This window comes from Arachis ipaensis, chromosome B04 (assembly GCF_000816755.2).
Source record: "Arachis ipaensis cultivar K30076 chromosome B04, Araip1.1, whole genome shotgun sequence".
Classification (NCBI taxonomy): domain Eukaryota; kingdom Viridiplantae; phylum Streptophyta; class Magnoliopsida; order Fabales; family Fabaceae; genus Arachis; species Arachis ipaensis.
This window is the reverse complement of record NC_029788.2, coordinates 108,450,495-108,459,555: the sequence shown is the minus strand read 5'-3', so window position 1 is coordinate 108,459,555 and position 9,061 is coordinate 108,450,495. Positions and strand designations below refer to the sequence as shown.

Sequence of the window (9,061 nt, the reverse complement as noted above, 5' to 3'; positions counted from 1 at the left end):
ATTATAATTTAATATAATTAATTATTAAATAATTAATATAAAGGGTAAAGTATATTTTTTGTCCCTAAAGTTTTACAAAAGTTTCAAAAATACCCCTAACTTTTATTTTGTTTCAATTTTGTCCCAAAAGTTTTTTATTTGCATCAAATATACTCTTGACGGTTAATTTTTCAAAAAATTTAAGACCAATTTAACAACAATTTCATAAGAACAACCCTCAATACAAACAAATCAAGCATAATTTTCATGTATTATTGTTAGATTGATCTTAAATTTTTTTAAAAATTTAGCCGTCAAGGGTATATTTGATGCAAATCGAAAACTTCTGGGACAAAATTGAAACAAAATAAAACTTAGGGGTATTTTTGAAACTTTTATTAAACTTTAGGGACAAAAAGTATACTTTACCCTAATATAAATAATTAATTAAATAGATATATAAATATTTAATATATATATTTAATATATTTTTTATTTTTTTTATTAACTTACCACATGGCATGATTTTATTGGTTATTGCAAGTCCCTGTTTAGAGGGACTCTCAACTTTGATCCCTGTGAAGAGTCCTCTTTTCCTTTTCACTCCAATGGTAATTGAGTCTCCATGTGTGAACTCTATTTCTTAGGATTGGAATTGCTGTAAGAATGGATATCATTTTTAGGTCACCCTCTCTTCTCAATTTACCTTCCAATGATTTCTTGCTGATTATGCTAGCAAAGTCCAGTGGAGCACAACTTGTCTCTTCACTATCTTCTCCTCGGTTCGAGCACTCAGCTTCGTCAGGATTGATCTTTGGACGATCTTTTTATATGAACCACAAATTAGATTGATACTAGTTGCCGGAATTCATATGCTCATGAAGGTAAAATTGCAATGAAACAAAATCTTAGAAGAAAGTAGCAAGCGTGATGTTAACTATGGTTAAACAACTCAAATTGGATCGACTCACTGTTAGGATTTTTTATTTATATGCCACAGGCAATGCAAAATATAATATGACAAATATAAAAGCACAAACAAAAGTATCAAAATACAAGAACAATCAGAAAAAATAGTAAGACCCAATATCTTGAACATCCAAATGGAAATATTTACATGCCTAAGGTAAGTCATTTGCTTACTTTGACCAACAAAAACTAGAAGATAAAATGAAAAAAGAACAAAAGAAAAATATTAAACTACTCTTCTACCTTAGCCTATGACAACAATAAAGAAGTCTCGTAGCCACAAATTCAGCCCAATAGAATACATAAATTCAATTACAATTTTAGTCTTTATTATCTTATCTTTATCTTATCTTTAGTTGTTCTTATCTTATCTTTATTTGCTTTTATCTTTCATAAGACAATGTTCTATATATATTTAGTTTTACCCTCATAGTTTATAACACACTTCAGTACAATTCAATCAATCAACAATCAATAAAATTTCTACATCTATTCTTTTCCTATTCTTTCACAATTTTATCATGGTATCAGAATCATGGTATCCTCCTTGAGGAGGATATATAAGTTATCATCTTTTCGTTGAAAAATCACCATGCTTCTTTTTCAACCTCCTCCCACAATCAATAATCATAGATTTAGTTACATGCATCCAAGTGAAAATCCTACCACAGTTTTGGTTATTCCGGTTCTTTACCAGCAATTCCGTCTGCGCCTCCTTTCTTCAAGCAGTTCCATCTGCACACTTATCGCGCTCTACGCGCCCTTTGAAGACCACTCTTATTGCGCCATACGCGCCCTCTAAAGATCAATCTTATTGCGCTCTACGCGCCTATTATTTTTATTTTTTCATTTTTCTTTTGAAGAAGTCTCATGGCCCACAAATTCAGCCCATCAGAATCCACAAATTCAATTATAATTTTAATTGCTGCTCAAGCACAGCATCTCCTTTTATATTTTTTTGCTACCGGCAGCTCAAGCTCCGCTGCACGCATTTTTTTGAAGATCGTTGCTCAAGCACAGCATCTCCTTTTATATTTTTGCCGCCGGCAGCTCAAACTCTGCCGCACGCATTTTTTTGAAGATCGCTGCTCAAGCACAACATCTCCTTTTATATTTTTGTCGCCGGCAGCTCAAGCTCCACCGCACGCATTTTTTGAATATCGCTGCTCAAGCACAGCATCTCCTTTTATATTTTTGCCACCGGCAGCTCAAGCTCCGCCGCATGCATTTTTTTGAAGATCGCTGCTCAAGCACAGCATCTCCTTTTATATTTTTGCCACTGGCAGCTCAAGCTCCGCCGCACGTATTTTTTGAATATCGCTTCTCAAGCACAGCATCTCCTTTTATCTTTTTGCCGCCGGCAGCTCAAGCTCCGCCACACGCATCTTCCTCCGCGTCACCACGTCAGACGCGTTTTCCTCAACAATTTCATCGAAACTTATCCAAACTGTGGATTATTGACATCTTCTATCCACCAGCTTGCGGGGGCGTATTAAACTACTCTTCTACCTTAGCCCATGACAACAATAAAGAAGTCTCGTGGCCACAAATTCAGCCAAATAGAATACATAAATTCAATTACAATTTTAGTCTTTATTATCTTATCTTTATCTTATCTTTAGTTGTTCTTATCTTATCTTTATTTGCTTTTATCTTTCATAGGACAATGTTCTATATATATTTAGTTTTACCCTCATAGTTTACAACACACTTCAGTACAATTCAATCAATCAACAATCAATAAAATTTCTTCATCTCTTCTTTTCCTATTCTTTCACAATTTTATCATGGTATCAGAGTCATGGTATCCTCCTTGAAGAGGATATATAAGTTATCATCTTTTCGTTGAAAAATCACCATGCTTCTTTTTCAACCTCCTCCCACAATCAATAATCATAGATTTAGTTACATGCATCTAAGTGAAAATCCTACCACATTTTTTGTTATTCCGGTTCTTTACCAGCAATTCCGTCTGCGCCTCCTTTCTTCAAGCAGTTCCATCTGCACACTTATCGCGCTCTACGCGCCCTTTGAAGACCACTCTTATTGCGCCATACGCGCCCTCTAAAGATCAATCTTATTGCGCTCTACGCGCCTATTATTTTTATTTTTTCATTTTTCTTTTGAAGAAGTCTCATGGCCCACAAATTCAGCCCATCAGAATCCACAAATTCAATTATAATTTTAATTGCTGCTCAAGCACAGCATCTCCTTTTATATTTTTTTGCTGCCGGCAGCTCAAGCTCCACTGCACGCATTTTTTTGAAGATCGTTGCTCAAGCACAGCATCTCCTTTTATATTTTTGCCGCCGGCAGCTCAAACTCCGCCGCACGCATTTTTTTGAAGATCGCTGCTCAAGCACATTTTTTTGAAGATCGCTGCTCAAGCACAGCATCTCCTTTTATATTTTTGCCACCGGCAGCTCAAGCTCCGCCGCACGTATTTTTTGAATATCGCTTCTCAAGCACAGCATCTCCTTTTATCTTTTTGCCGCCGGCAGCTCAAGCTCCGCCACACGCATCTTCCTCCGCATCACCACGTCAAACGCGTTTTCCTTAACAATTTCATTGAAACTTATCCAAGCTGTGGATTATTGACATCTTCTATCCACCAGCTTGCGGGGGCGTATTAAACTACTCTTCTACCTTAGCCCATGACAACAATAAAGAAGTCTCGTGGCCACAAATTCAGCCAAATAGAATACATAAATTCAATTACAATTTTAGTCTTTATTATCTTATCTTTATCTTATCTTTAGTTGTTCTTATCTTATCTTTATTTGTTCTTATCTTATCTTTATTTGCTTTTATCTTTCATAGGACAATGTTCTATATATATTTAGTTTTACCCTCATAGTTTACAACACACTTCAGTACAATTCAATCAATCAACAATTAATAAAATTTTTTCATCTATTCTTTTCCTATTCTTTCATAATTTTATCAAAAAATAATGTTCACATGCACTACAACATTTCTTAGCTATTGCAACATATATTGCAAATAACACTCAAAAAGTGTTGTCTAAACTAATTAAAGACAACACTTAATATTTGTTACATAAAAATAAAGTTCTTGCAACTCTTTTTTAACAACAGACCATAAATGTTCCTTTTGATCAATTAAAAGTACAAATAAAAAGTGTTGCTTTTGTAAATTAAATAAGCAATATTTATAATATTTATATATTACACTTTATAAGTGTTATTCTTAAATTTTTAATAAACTTCTCATTATAAATGTTGCCAAAAATAAATTAAAATTTTTTCTCTAAAATTTTGACCTTTTCTCCAAATATTTTAACAAAAAATACTTTTTCCTTTTTTTAACTTAACACAAAATACATCTTTATAATTTATATATTATTTACTGATTTACTGATTCAAATCTTTAAGAGTTCAAAACGAAATTGCAAGCCCTATTTTCAATTAGAAACCCTAACTCCAACAATTAGAAACGAAGAAAGAAGAACGGGGGAGTCCGAGGGAGAAGGGAGGAGGGACCGTGCTGCATCTTGCCGCCGCACCACCATCACTGGAGAGAGAGAGATCTGGGGAAAGCAGAGGAGAGCGGAGAAGAAGACCGCGCCGGCGCGCTGGGCCTCACTGCGCCGTCGCGTCGTTGTCGAACCGTGGAGAGAGAGAGAGCGTTCGCGGAGGGAGCCATGGGAGAGAGTGACGAGCGCAAGCCAGGACTGGGAGGGAGAAGGCACCGTCGTGCATCCTCTTGTCGTCGCTGGAGATCTGGTCGTCGCCGCCGATCGTCCTTGAACCGCGTCGGAAACAGAACTGCGAACGGAAGGGCGCGCGAACCATAGCCACGGACGGAGAAGAAAGAGCGCGCGGAGGAGGTGAAGCCTCGGTTAGCACCGCCGATGCTCCTGCCACCATTGTCGTTGAGGAAGCTCACCGGAGTTGTTGGAGGCTGATGCCGCTCTTTCTGGTTCTGTTTTGAGTTGTGCAGCCGTGTTCGTGGCCACCGGGGACAGTGTTGTGGCTGCCAAGAATACCAAGGATTTAGAATTGGAAGTGATGGGAACTTACAAGGAGTAGGCCTCTTCATAAATGTTCCTTTTGTCTTTAAATATGTGATTTAATTTTAAGTTTAAGATATTGGAAGAATAAACTCTCAATTGCTGCTATTTTGCAGGCAGAGTTGGTAAGCAAGAAATATGAGGAGAAGTACCAACATTGTAGCAGAAATAACATCCAAATTGATTGTTGAAGAAGCTAAATTTCATGATATATAGGTAATTAGAAATTTGCATTATTATTTGGCAAATAGTTAAAGGTAGGGTTAATTGACATGTCTTGTCCATATTTCTCTGCAAATATGACATTTCACTACATCGCTTTAACTATTTTTTATGCATATTAGGAAAGGAAGGTAGAATTGCAGCAAGCCATTATCAAAATGGAACAAGGAGGCAGTGCAGATGGTAATCTTCAGGTATTTTATTTTGTATATAATTTTTATTCTAGAAAACCTCTACATTATTTTAGGAATAATAAGGAGTTGCATCACTGTCATGCTCATTAGTACCAAACATAGTTCAAGCTTGCATACTTATTGGCCTTTGAAGCTTCTAAAACACTAAAAGAAACTAAAGGTTAAAACAAAAAGAGAAAACCAGAAACTAAATAGGAGCTGTGTTTTGTAAATTTTTAGTGCTTTCTTTGTGTTTAGGTTTTGTTGTATGTATGCTAAAGGGCTGTGTCTAATTTGGTCTTTCTATCACTAGGTATTTCTTACTCAGTTGTTTTGTTGAGCAAATTGAAATTAAGCCTTGCTTCATGAATTGTTTATTTTAATTATAATTAATTTGGTCTTTCTGTCACTATTCCCCTTCTTGTGCTCTCTTCATGTTCCTCTCTACTCGCGGTTCTTCATGCTAGTCAGGTTCTTCTCTTCGCCTTGTTTTTCTCGCGTTCCTATTCTCGCCTTGTTAGCTTGCATTAATTCAGGTAGTATATTTTTTAGTTGAGTTTTTCTTTTTCTGCTGAGATTTTTTCATTCATTTCTGTTTTCAACATAGTTTACCTCATGTTCCTCTCTTTCTCTGTTCTTTGCACTGTCTTGGTTACTTCTCTCTACATTTTGCCAGAAAATTACATAGTACAAGATCTGGTTTCATTCTGCATTTGATCTGCAACCAAACTTGTTTCATTTCATTAGGTTCGCACTTCAAATCTTTCCTTTCCTACTCTAATTGCTCTATTTTTTGTGTGTGATTTTTTCAAGAAAAAGGAAATTGTGTGTTTCTATTTGTTGTTTTTCTGAGCTATTTGCTGTCTTTCTGACCAACTTATAATCCAATTCCTTTTGTCTTAACTGTCCAACATTTGAATCTGAATATGGCAATTGCTATGATTGGAAAGCTTGTTCCTGAAGATGAATGCGCATGATCAGTCCCTGGATTTGGAGAAATAGATTCTGGTTCTGACAATGACACATAAATCATGTGTCTTCTCATTACAAGATCCATATTCAGATTCAGATGTTAGTAGAGAGAATGCAGGGTAATGTGTTCTTCTTCTCTCCATTTTATACTGTGTGTGAAAGTTAGTGTTTCTCACTATTATATGGGTTACAGTGAATTTGAATAAATGTTTATGTGTGTGTTCTTTGTCTGTTTTTAAAAGGAAGAGGATGAAGCACGGGTTAAAAAAGCGCTTGTGACACTGTGAACTTCACAGAAGAAAAGATTAGTTTGACGAGAGAACAACTAAATTAGACCTCTTGATCAACACCGAATGTTCTGTTCCAATAAGGATACTCTTCAACCTCCTTTACACCCTCATGAGCTTCTTCATCTCCGCACAGCTACTCTTCAACCTCGAGCTCCCACTCTCTCTCTCTCTCTCTCTCTCTCTCTCTCTCTCTCTCTCTCTGACACACACACACACACACACACACACACACAGTTTTGATTTTTTGACCTTTTTGTCTCCTCTTTCTGTGATGCACAGCACGATTTCGATGCGCCGCTCAGAGTGACGTTGCTTTCTTCTAGAGTGTTCCACTCGTCGGAGGCATTCAAATTGGACTACGAGAAGATGGAGAAGGAGTTGAGGGTGTTTGTGTACCCTGACGGTGATCCTGAGACCTATTTCCACACGCCGAGGAAGGTCACCGGGAAATATTCCAGCGAAGGTTATTTCTTCAAGAACATCAAAGAAAGTCGTTTCTTCACTGCCGATTCTCTTCAAGCTCACCTCTTCTTCATTCCTATTTCTTGCCACAAAATGCGAGGCAAGGTATGCATGCTCTAATTTCACCTCCAATAATGATTTGCACAATTCTCAGGGGTTAACTCACATCTGGCAACAAGAAACCTCTTCAATTGTGCAATATATTTTCTGTTTTTATTTATTCAAATCAATTTTTGGTTAGTTATTCTTGTATAGCAAATAGTTGAAATGTCAAATGTTCACAAATCACAACTTTTAGGTTGAAATTGCTTAATACATATAAAGCCAATTTTGCATTTGTGGAAGATTTTGGGTGCCACTTGTTTTCACAATTCTCATAATTGATTCTCAAATCACGTAATCATTGAGGAGAACTGTTAATTTGTACATATCTAAGCATGAATAAAATTATTCAAATATTAGCAACAGATAATAGAATATCGAATATGCTTAGCAGATAGCACTACGCATGAATTCAACAACCTAGTGTCTAGCATAATTATGATATAAGAGTCTAATGCGAGCATGTGAAGTATGCAGGGGTTGACTTATGAGCGTATGATTTATGAAATTGGGAAGTATGTGGAGAGCTTAAAGTTCAAGTATCCTTATTGAGTGCTGATCACTTTTTTGTGACTTGCCATGCTGAATAATGACTATAAGAAAATTAGACCTCTTGATCACTATTTCACTAGTGGTGTAAGACTTAAATTACATAAATTTATTTTATTTTTTTCAATCTGATAATTTAAATGTGTTGAAATTCATGCCTTTCTCCATTTGCAGTTAAATGGATATGTACTATGCCAAGAATACACCACTGGAGATTTTGCCCAGGTTTATTTTCGTTACTATGTTGTATGCCAAAGTCAAGATTATGTGCTCGTTTTTTGTCCAAATAATTTCCTTCTGATATTAATTTTTCTATAATGATTGGAAGAATCGAAATTTACTTCTTTTTCTTGTTCATAAATGCTCCTCTCTTGATGTTTTTCTATATTGTTACATTTTTTCTGTAATTTCTGCAACTGAGCCTTTTTATTTCTTCATGTTTCTGTTGTTGGTTTTGGTACTTTTATTTGATGTCACTACTTGTGATTTGTTTCAAGTTATAAGAATATACTTTTTTGTTGTATATATGTGATAGATAGTCTATTCTTACTATGTCTGAAAATTTCTTACCATTGTTTTGCAGATATAATTATCATGGTATGTACAAGGAACAAGCTACTAGGATTTGGAGAAAAATATATCCAAGTCAATTGATAAAACTTGAAACAAATATATTTAGCTTTTTTATTTTGAGTCCATGTATTTCGTTTAGAGGTTTAGAGGTCTTATTTAATTATCTTTCCATGTTTTGATGTTTTCATATTGAATTAGAGATTGTTACATGATAATGTATTTGAAATATTTTAACTTGATAATATATATCCAAGTAGAATAAGTTGAGATTGTCTCTTTTTTCACATCTTTAATTTTATTGTACCCAAATTATAATAAAATGCTCAAATTATCATAGCTATAGGTAGTAGATACTGTAGTATGAGAAGAATGTTGAAATTTATAGTAATAATATTAGAGGCAACGCTTTTAGATTGATGCCATACTAATAGTAGAAGAGGTAACACTTCTAAAGTGATGCCATACTTGGTCAAATATATAACACTTCAAAGGGTTGCTATATCAATAGAATAGGCAATGCTTTTCATTAGTTGCAAAATGAGTAGAAAAGACAACACCTAATAAACATTGCATTAAAGTTTACTCACAAGCGTTGTCTTTGTTTTAGAATACCCAACGCTTCTAAAGAGTTACTTTCAAAAGCGTTGCTTTCGAAGAAAAAAAAGCGTTGCCTTGATCTAAGGCAACGGCCGCATATGCAACGTCCCAAAAAAACGTTGCCTTAGGTCCAAAAGTGT

At 35.3% G+C, this 9,061-nt stretch overlaps 1 long non-coding RNA gene across 1 annotated transcript; it reads left to right on the top strand.

Annotated features, from left to right (window-relative positions):
- On the top strand, nt 5,405-8,586 carry LOC110271176. The gene is made up of 6 exons (XR_002361586.1): nt 5,405-6,123; nt 6,327-6,467; nt 6,591-7,205; nt 7,680-7,838; nt 7,926-7,976; nt 8,335-8,586. It is a non-coding gene; the product is annotated as an uncharacterized LOC110271176 (long non-coding RNA).